This window comes from Leptodactylus fuscus, chromosome 10, assembly GCF_031893055.1.
Source record: "Leptodactylus fuscus isolate aLepFus1 chromosome 10, aLepFus1.hap2, whole genome shotgun sequence".
Lineage (NCBI taxonomy): Eukaryota > Metazoa > Chordata > Amphibia > Anura > Leptodactylidae > Leptodactylus > Leptodactylus fuscus.
Window position 1 is genome coordinate 16,189,044 of NC_134274.1, and position 10,683 is coordinate 16,199,726.

The 10,683-nt window shown below is 46.6% G+C and overlaps 1 protein-coding gene across 3 annotated transcripts in view; it reads right to left on the reverse strand.

The window, feature by feature from the left end:
- ZRANB1 (zinc finger RANBP2-type containing 1) overlaps window positions 1-9,912 on the reverse strand; it is a 42,751-nt gene extending 32,839 nt beyond the window's left edge. The window contains exon 1 of one of the 3 annotated variants that reach the window (XM_075257686.1): window positions 9,702-9,912. The gene's annotated coding sequence lies outside the window, so the exon portion shown is untranslated. Of the gene's footprint in view, window positions 1-2,972; window positions 2,997-9,701 lie in introns of those variants that run through there. The other 2 variants (XM_075257684.1, XM_075257685.1) reach the window with 2 other exon arrangements.
- Between the last annotated feature and the right edge of the window lie 771 nt (window positions 9,913-10,683).

The following is a 10,683-nucleotide window of genomic DNA, read 5'->3' on the forward strand; positions in this document are numbered from 1 at the left end:
TGGCGCTTCTAAAGAGCCCATTGATTTCAATGGGAAGCAGGCGTATATGCCGATATATGCACACTTCCCATTGAAATCAATGGGCTCTGTTTTGAAGCGCCGCGCTCAGACACTTGCATACGCTTACGCCGTGTAATGGGGCCCTTACGCAGAAAAACTTGCTTATACCAACATTGTTTATTCGGCGTCAGTGGGCTCCCTACCAATTATAAAGTAAAGCCATAAATCACTGTATACATTCAGAATACCCCTTTAACTACCCACATGTAATCAAGGGAGTCATTAGTAATCTTCATAACGATAAAAATAATAAGTTGTCACTAGCTCTGAAGGCTTGTTGTACAGTCATTATTAAAATATCATGTAAACTCCTCTTAACTCCTGAGTCATGGATGTGATACCGCGCCGGCAGCCGACAGTCACAACTCTATGTAAGGGGAAGAAGCAAAAACACCAAGGCCAGGATGGAGAAGAGACACGCCATGCTGCTTCACTTCACCACTGCCATATACAAAGGGAGATATGACAGAGGGAGAGAACAGGACGCTGCAGCTTCAGTCATTTTACCTTGTCATGCTCCTCTCAAACGTCTTGGAGGATAAAACACTGAAGGAGACAGAATAGTTATATATGGTCAAGAAGACGTCTATATGCATCAGCTGGAAGGCAGAGGATAAAAGTCAGGTCACACTTTGTGCCCAACATGTATTATACACCTATAGTATAGCCTTCATTGTGACATACAGTATATGGTTGGACTAAAGAATTGGCAGTGACTGTGCAGACTTGACCTCCTATCCCCATCAGATTTTATATAAGTTTTTTTTTTTTTATTGGTGCATTTTAGCATTTGATATCCAATAATTGCAGATTCTTTGGCGTTCTTTGGATTTTTTCTGATTGAATAAAATGAGAGATTTGTAGATCTAATCAATCCCTAATGGCTGCCCCCCTCGTGTGCTACCCCTCATTTTGAAATTAAGCCCATGTGGGGCTCGGCAGAGGAGCCGCCCAATGTATTCAGAGTTATAGCACAAAAAAAAAAAAAAAGTGTGCTGTGACTTGTAGTGCTAGGGGGACAGCTCCTCTGCTACCCCCCACATGAGCTTCACCTAATACCATTAGGGTTAGCACATGTGGTGGCAGCCCTTAGGGATTGATTGCGACCCCCCTTCCCCTATATGCTTCACCTAATACCATTAGGTAAGAGGTGGGGGAGGGGCAGCAGCCATTTCTCTTATGGGGGTTACAAATGGTAGGATCACCCATGCTTGGACCAAGGAAAGGAGGGGCAGCCATTTCAAGTATTACAGGGTTAGGGATGAAGGGATTTGGGCTTACCTTATGGAGAAGCTCCACTGGCTTCTCCTTCCTACAAAACCCTGCTGCGCAGTTTCAGCATGGAAATAAGGGTAGGGGGTAGTTGTGGTAAAGGGGACGGGTTCTGAAAAGCCAAGGGGTGACCTGATAAGCCATAATGGAATACTTAGCAGCTGAAAATCACTGGCATCCGCTTACATAGAAAGCTATAGTAGATTGAGAACAAACCATCGCGGATCTGTTGCTGTTAAGGACAGAAAAGCACACACCGAGGCCTACAGACACCATGACGCCTTGTTTTATTTCTTAATGGAGGTAATGGGTCCGCTGACTGACATTTACACAATGTAAACAGCTATAAAAACATCAGTCAGATGGACCTGGGGCATTGACAATTGTACCTTGTACCCGTCCACCATGATTCTGCCCAAATCCCAGGAAAAACTGTTTGGGACGGCTTGCCGGCGATCAGTTTAAAAACGCATTCATTTCAATGTTTGTGTCCATATGCAGCCTCTCCGCCGCAAAACCTTATTTTTTTTGGAGTAAAGACACAAAATCCTGTAAGTCAGACTGTGTCCATGCAAAAAAAAACCAAAAAAAAACGCTGCATATGGACACATTGAATTTTTTTTTGTTTGTTTTATTAACCTGACCGCTGGTACGTCGTCCCCAGGCAGTTTTTCCCGGGATTTATGCGGAATAACGCCGGGCAGACAGTGGCGCAAGTGTGAACGCCGCATTACACGTTTTTATAAGATAAACAGCTATAAAAACCCGATCAGCCAGGCGGACCTGTATAACATGATGTGAATAGGGCCTTACTATGTTGCACTCTTGTTCCTTGGGCAACATTTCATCCAACAAAAGGAGAAATAAAATGCAATCTGACAAATATCCAAGACCATTTTCATGCCAAAAAATACAAATCTAAAATTTTTCATCTTTCTTCCTCCACTCCTGGTTTGTCTTGCAACTACAGATGAAGACGCTGCCGGGTGAAAGGGCCCCCGACCCCATACACAAGGTATATGTACATACAGAAGACATGCCATGCACCTGACTTTACTTCCTCTCATAACACCACTATGGGCATAGGAATAATTCCCCTCTGAACTGAAGGACATTCAAGGGAGGAATTTCTGATCACGTTGCATTTTAGAAGCATGCAAAATACATTCCACAGACAGCAATAGAAGTGTGAAGGGACGGCCATGCTCGGAGGAATCCAGTTACCATGTTACAAGGCAATTCAAATCCACACGCCTACTGCCGGCCAAGACTAGGGGGGCTCAAAATACACGCGCTGCTTAACCCTTGCCGCAGATGTCAACTAACACGACTGACCTCTGCTGCTAAGAATAGCCATGTAAACAGCAGCAATACTGAACGGAAACAAACAAGAAGGGGCGAGCACACGGGACAACCAAAGCAAAAGGGGGACATGAAATATCGGACAAAATTACAGCATACACAGAATATTCTGTCCGATATCTGCTGTAGGAACCATGTACATGGCTCCATATTATACCTCAATAATAGACTTGTAAATGTGGCGTGCTAGGGGGGAAACCTCTTTTATACAAGTATATTTTGGTCCAAATTTTAATCAAAGCCAAAACTGAGAAGAACATATGTGCGTTTCTACGTACGTGTTCACACAGCAGTGTTTTAGATCAATATTTTGAGGCCAAAACCAGGAAGAATCTACAGAGGAAAAGCATAATGGAACAATATGTAATTTTTCTGTGTTTTGGTCCCATTTCTAGTTCAAATACTGAAATGTGAATGAGCAAAATATGGGCGTTATATACATATATTACACATGACTGCAAGGGGCCTTAGAGCCCTTTATATCCTCACCCCAAAGCTAATCTCTTATTAAGCTAGCCATACAAATAAGATGTAAGTGAGCCAAATGTGAAGATTAGGCAAGACCATCGAAATCTGATGTATGTGGGGTCTTCCCATCTCTTCCCTAATGTTAGGATAAGTGACAATTGAAGAGCTGTGTCAATCCTACATCAGGAACCTTGCAGATCAGCTGTGTGAAGCTCCCCGAGTGTCGCTTCCACTTCAAAGGACATCTAACATCGTATTCAGTCCCATGACCTGATCGCAGTTCAGTCCCATTCAAGAGAAAGAGCTAAGCTGCTATACCAAGCACAGCTGCTGTGGAAGTGTACAGCATTGTGCTTGGTATGGACTGAAGAGGCTGCAGCACTCAGCTGAATGCTGGAGGCTCTTAAATGGGCTCTATCATTGGGAAAAGTCATTTTTAACTAAGCACATACTTGCACAGCCTTTAGAAAGTCTATTCCACACCTACTTTATGTCTGTTAGTCCCCTCAGTACTGCTATGCAAGTAGGCGTTTAGTTAAAAATGACTTCTCCTAATGATAAAAATGACTTCTCCCAGATGTCAGTCCTTTAATTGATGACCGATTATAAGGATAAGCCATCAATTATAAAGCCTGGAAACCCCGAACTACCTTTTGTTTTGGGAGGAAGAAGCTGCTGCCAGAAGTTTTCACTGATCACTGTTGAGACCGTCTGGATGTTCGGCCAAGTCATGCATGTGTATGGAGGGAGCACGAGAGATAGAAGACAGTCAGAATAGCATTTGGCCAAAGTCTAATGTGTCCAGCCAGCTTTAGTCACTTATATCATGGCACTGAACATGTGTAGGCTTTTCCTTATAGTTTCAAGCACTGGATTTTGACCCTTCACCCTTTCAGGCTCATTCACATACTACTGCAGTGTGCATTTGCACGTGTGTGTTTGTAATATGATAAATAAAATTATATTATATATATTCATTACACACATATACACTCACCGGCCACTTTATTAGGTACACCATGCTAGTAACGGGTTGGACCCCCTTTTGCCTTCAGAACTGCCTCAATTCTTCGTGGCATAGATACAACAAGGTGCTGGAAGCATTCCTCAGAGATTTTGGTCCATATTGACATGATGGCGTCACACAGTTGCCGCAGATTTGTCGGCTGCACATCCATGATGCGAATCTCCCGTTCCACCACATCCCAAAGATGCTCTATTGGATTGAGATCTGGTGACTGTGGAGGCCATTGGAGTACAGTGAACTCATTGTCATGTTCAAGAAACCAGTCTGAGATGATTCCAGCTTTATGACATGGCATTGCATTATCCTGCTGAAAGTAGCCATCAGATGTTGGGTACATTGTGGTCATAAAGGGATGGACATGGTCAGCAACAATACTCAGGTAGGCTTTGGCGTTGCAACGATGCTCAATTGGTACCAAGGGGCCCAAAGAGTGCCAAGAAAATATTCCCCACACCATGACACCACCACCACCAGCCTGAACCGTTACCGATACAAGGCAGGATGGATCCATGCTTTCATGTTGTTGACGCCAAATTCTGACCCTACCATCCGAATGTCGCAGCAGAAATCGAGACTCATCAGACCAAGCAACGTTTTTCCAATCTTCAATTGTCCAATTTCGATGAGCTTGTGCAAATTGTAGCCTCAGTTTCCTGTTCTTAGCTGAAAGGAGTGGCACCCGGTGTGGTCTTCTGCTGCTGTAGCCCATCTGCCTCAAAGTTGGACGTACTGTGTGTTCAGAGATGCTCTTCTGGCTACCTTGGTTGTAACGGGTGGCTATTTGAGTCACTGTTGCCTTTCTATCAGCTCGAACCAGTCTGGTCATTCTCCTCTGACCTCTGGCATCAACAACGCATTTCCGCCCACAGAACTGCCGCTCACTGGATGTTTTTTCTTTTTCGGACCATTCTCTGTAAACCCTAGAGATGGTTGTGCGTGAAAATCCCAGTAGATCAGCAGTTTCTGAAATACTCAGACCAGCCCTTCTGGCACCAACAACCATGCCACGTTCAAAGGCGCTCAAATCACCTTTCTTCCCCATACTGATGCTCGGTTTGAACTGCAGGAAATTGTCTTGACCATGTCTACATGCCTAAATGCACTGAGTTGCCGCCATGTGATTGGCTGATTAGAAATTAAGTGTTAACGAGCAGGTGGACAGGTGTACCTAATAAAGTGGCCGGTGAGTGTACAGTGTTTATAGTACAATGACCCTGGTAACCATCCTACAATGTAAAGTGCAGGCCTGGCGCTCCTACCTACTGTAGCACCTAAGATACTCTGGGCCATGCTATAGGCATTGCACAAATGCATTCGATTTACTTGGATGTAAATTAACCTACTTGCACAGCGCCTATAGACATCCAGGTAGACTGTATACAATTCTGTGGGGATACAATACAATGCAGTTTGCTTTTGCAACCCAGGAGTCTGTTTGTGCTGCTCTCCTGAGAGACGGAGCAGGTTACAAATGATTTTACCTTCTCCAGCACTGCACATACAATATAGGCAGCACACAATGGCTGTCACCCAGGTTACCAAGAAGCTGCTTTAAAGGAACCATGTCAGCAATTTAATGCTGATTAAATAGGAGTAAGTGAGATATAGGTAACTGCAGAAATCTCTCTAAACATCCCCTGTGTGACAATAGTACAGCTTACACCAGAAAAAGTTTGTCACCTCTTGTCTGCTCCATGCACATGAATGTATGAGAGTGTCCACTGGGCATATCTGGAACTGAAGTGCCTGATGTGAATCGGCCAAGCTTACTTTGATGTGAGTATTCTGGCCAACCGCAACACAAGGATAATGGATGAAGCCTAGTCTGTTGGCTCACACTGCTCCTACGCATGTGCTGGTTCAGATCCTGGTCTTGTCCTAGGACACACACACACACCACACACACACACACACACACATTACATCATTCTGCTGTCTATTAAATGGTGTTACGCAGAGTCTCCAAAGAGAATCCAGGGGTTCTGGTCTTGGGATCAGAACCAGCACACCACATACCCCAGCCACCTCCATCCTCTCCCAGGTTCACACATGATGGGAGGTGCTGGAGCCAATCAGATCACCGGCATAGAAGCCCTGGAGAAACAAAATACTCACCTGGATAACACTATGAACAATTAAACTGCCCCATCAAACAAACAGGCGAGTCAAAAAGCAGCCCCAGGAGTCTTCACACTGGTTAACCTAGTCAAACTCTGGCACTTTCATCCACTAGCCGGACAAAAAAAATTTGCAGCATGGTCGCCCTGTTTACAGCAGACTTAAATCTGCCACTGGCCTGCTACACTTCAGCTTATGAAGCACTTTATGGCTGGGCTTTAATACCACTACAGTGAGAGTTCAACCAAAGGATGTAGGACACTTGCACTGTACTAGTATTATAGCCTGTGTCCAACATGTCAGCAAAAGGAACACTTTACTTTCAATACAAACCCCGAGGACACTTGTCATGTGCAAATGAACAGAGAAAGTGGAAAGAAAAGCAACACAACCCCGCGGACAGGATCTCTTTATGGTTCAATATATATTGAACACTGCACAAAAACTCTACAACTTGTACCATAGGAGGAGGAAACCCCTCTGCCATGAAACAGGAGAAGTTCCCTTTAAATGAAAGAAGCAATCTGGGAAATCTCCCTAGTGTGTGTGTGTGGGGGGGGGGGGGGGGGGGGGAGTGTTACCCTAAAGACACCTATTCAGACAATGACAGCGGCGCCTGGCACTTCCCCACACTGTAATGTGTTACGTACAATAATGTATGCACCAGAATGAGATCACAGCATAATGTAAATAGCCGACTGCAGAAATCGTTGAGTCACAGGACACATTATAACATATACACGACATTAAAGAGGCCAGAAACTTCAGGAGTACAACAGGGCGTAAGTCAAAGGCAGCCAAAATATGAGAGCAAACTAGTTCATATAAACAGTCTAAAGCCAGGCTCAGCCCTCTGCTGGATGGAGCCATTACCATTATCAGCTGTCGTAACAGAGGTCACACAATGTACGGCTAATTCTCTTATTCACTTGTACAATGGTCAGACTGGGTGGAAACTGCAGAAAACACTGTGTTGACAGTCCATTTGTATGGGGGATGGGCGGCTTGTCAACACAGGGCAGAGGCTCACCACAGCATTGTACGCCAGTGTTACACTACCAATCACATACTATTCACATTGAGCTTGTTTTAAGTGGAAGCGACTGATACAAAGCTGTGTGACTGGAGTAACTACTGCTCCAAGGTGACCGTCCCATCCGTGTACACGGTGTAGTATAACACTCGCTTCATAGTACAGCCTGATATTTAGCAGAGGTTGCATCAGACATATGATCAATGATCATGACAGATCATGCAAGCCCAGGATTAAATATGTGCATGAGGCAGAATAACTGCACTAGTCAGCGGCTAAACTACACAGTGCTGGAAAGACCGCGGGGTAATCTATGTAATAAAGGGAGTTACCAGACATAACATTTAGACAATAGTGCGATACCTTACCAAATACCGTGCCCGTGTTCTCCTGAAGCCTGGCTGGGCTTTCTTTACAAGGTCCCAGCAATGATGTGGTGTCAAGTCAAAGCAAATGTTGTTACATGAACAATGGAGGGAGACCCAGGAAGTGTCAGCTCAGGAGCAACAGCAAAGGACCAGGAGAGTGTCAGCTCAGGAGCACTAAGAAACAAGATGGTGTGGGGAACCATGATAGTGCTCCTGAGCCTTCACCATGATAAACAGAGGAAGACGAGAGAATGGTAGTGCTCCTGAGCTGACACTATCATAGACAATGGCAGGTGATCCGGATAGCATAAGCTCAGGATCACTAAGGTGAACAGAGAATGGTGGGGGACCAGGGTAGTGTCAGCTAAGGAGCCCTATGATAACCAGAGAATGGTGGGGGATTAGCTCAGAAGTGCAAAGGTGAACAGAGAACGGTGGGGGAACAGGGAGTGTAGGAGAGAATGTGAATCAGGAATGGCAGGGAACAGAAAAGAATCAGCTCAGGAGCGCTAAGGGGAAGACAGGGGGCAGGAAGCAAAGGCTCAGGAACACCAAGGAGAAAAGATAATGGTGGGGACCTCGATGGTGTCAGCTCAGGAGAGCCTAGCTCTAGAGAGAATGACTAGGGGCCTAGGAATTGTCAGCTAAGGAGTGTTTGGGTCCATTCACACAGAGGAAAACTGTGAGGAATTTGGTGTGGAATTTCAGCGCTTTAAAAAAAAAAAAAAAGCCTCCCATTGACTTCTATGCTAACAGAAAAAGGAACCCATTGAAGTCAATGGGGGGCTTTTTTGAGCGCTGAAATACCACACCAAATTCCTCACCATTTTACTCCGTGTGAAGGGACCCTTAAGTTCAAAGACAAAATGGTGAGGGACCAGGAAGGGTCAGCAGTGACTAGGAGGCCTATAGGAATTGTGTGCTAAGTTATACAAAATGGCGGGGAACCTGAGAAGAGATGGCTCAGGAGAAGTAAGGTGAACAAACCTGACCAGTGATGGCTCTGGAACACTACTGTCTGTTATACAATTGTCTGGGGATGTTTCAGGGGGGCGCTATAGGCGCATAATCTGGAGTTACAATAACCATGGCAGGTGCTGAGGTTATCACCGCCAGTGTAATATGTCTAATGGGCTTTCCTGGTCTCCTACCCACAGGTGAGGGGGGGTAACTGGGTGCTTAGTGGGGATCCCAGCATGAGTCACAAGAACAGCGGCACCACTAAGTCTCTTCTCACATTCCCCGCCATTTTGTTTCCCTTATCACTCCTTAGCTGGCAATTCCTAGGCCTCTAGCCATTCTCTCCAACACTGAGTCCTACGAGCCCCACTCCAATTGCCAATGGAATAAAGTGGTGGTCCGGCAAGTGCACCTCCCCCACCCCGGGCCCACAGGGACCCCATTCCTGTGACTGGTAGGGCCCCGAAACACTCAAGTAGCGCTTGCCATGAGTTACCCCAACCCGCCACACAGACTGATAGGTATATACCGCACTTGGCAGCCAACTGGAGAGGACTCGGGTGGAGCAGAGCGAGGCGGACCACCAACTGTCACTCATGTCCTCAGCCAATCAGCAGGGGAGGGATAGTTCTACCAGGATTCTGATTGGTTGGGAGCCGCGGACGGATCGGGGTCGGCGACCTCACACCAAAGTGTCCTTCTCAGTAGGATTCCAGGTGTAACATACCAATATGGTGGTGGGCACGGGATTAACCCTTTAGAGGCACACTGATAACAGGAGAGGACACCTCAAGGACTTGCCTTGTTATTACTACCAGGAGGGCCATGCTCCTCACACACACAGGGCAGGATTACCTCAGCAGCTGCCAGGAGGAGTCACCTACCCCCCTACTACTGGGGGCCCTGACCCAAGAGCTTACACTCTAATGGCCTACCTATGGGGGTCGCCTGTGGGGTCTATAGCGGCGCCGCTCACCATTCCCGGCCGACAGAAGTGACTAGTAAAGTGTAATGATAGCTCTGAAGCGCTCACCTGGCTTTATCCCGTCGCCGGCTTCCCTCCCCCGTTCATCTCCCCCGGGACCGGACTCCCCCTCGTTCTCGCTTGTCCGGTCCCCCCAGCTCTGTCCCACTCCGGAGTTCTCCAGCTCGACTCGGTCCGGTTCTTTTCTTCCTGTAATGGCGGCTCCGGCGACCGAAGAAGCAAAATAAAGCAGACGGGAACTGCGTGACGTCACCCTGCACCCGAGGCCGGCGAGCTACGGGATTGGCTGAATAGCGTGCAGCTGGCGGCCAATGGCAAGCCGTGTCTTAAGCGGCTGAGAGGTGACGTCATGACAGCGGCATTAGAGCAAAATAATAAACAATAACAACAAGTCGAGGACTGGCGCGGTGCGGGCGGGTGTGCCGGGTGTCAGGGGGCGGGCGCAGCGTTCACACCCGCCCGCACACAATAAAATCCTCCTTCTAGTTGTGTCAAGTCATTACATTCGCGTTTATGTCTGGGAAAGCTGGGTGACCACGGATAGGGAAGGAATGGTTGCCATTGCCCAAAGCAACCTGGCAGATGTCAGTTTTAGAAGAGAGTGACGGCTAATATGTCATTGGTTTCTATGGGAAACTGCTCCATCTTACCTTGCACTGGTTTGGATACATTACTATTAGGCCGTTACTTAATGTCTATTGCTCTGATCCATTACAGGATATATATGTGCCCCACCTCCAAGTCTTGTCTCCTCCTGTACGTAGTCATCTACCTTGGCTTGTGCAACAAAGTGTTAGGCAGTTCCCTATTCTACGACTTTTATAGCATATACTGTAGATACTACAGAGCCTTTCCAGTTATCACATAGATCTCCTTCCAGTGTGAAGCCACTGCAGTGATTATAGTGGTCCCAGCTCCAAAGGCAAACGTACATGGCCAGCGCAGTGGTTAGCAATGGGGTCCTAGATTCAAATCCAGCCGAAAATAACACCTGTAAGGAGTTTGTACGTCCTCCCTGTGTTTGCATGGG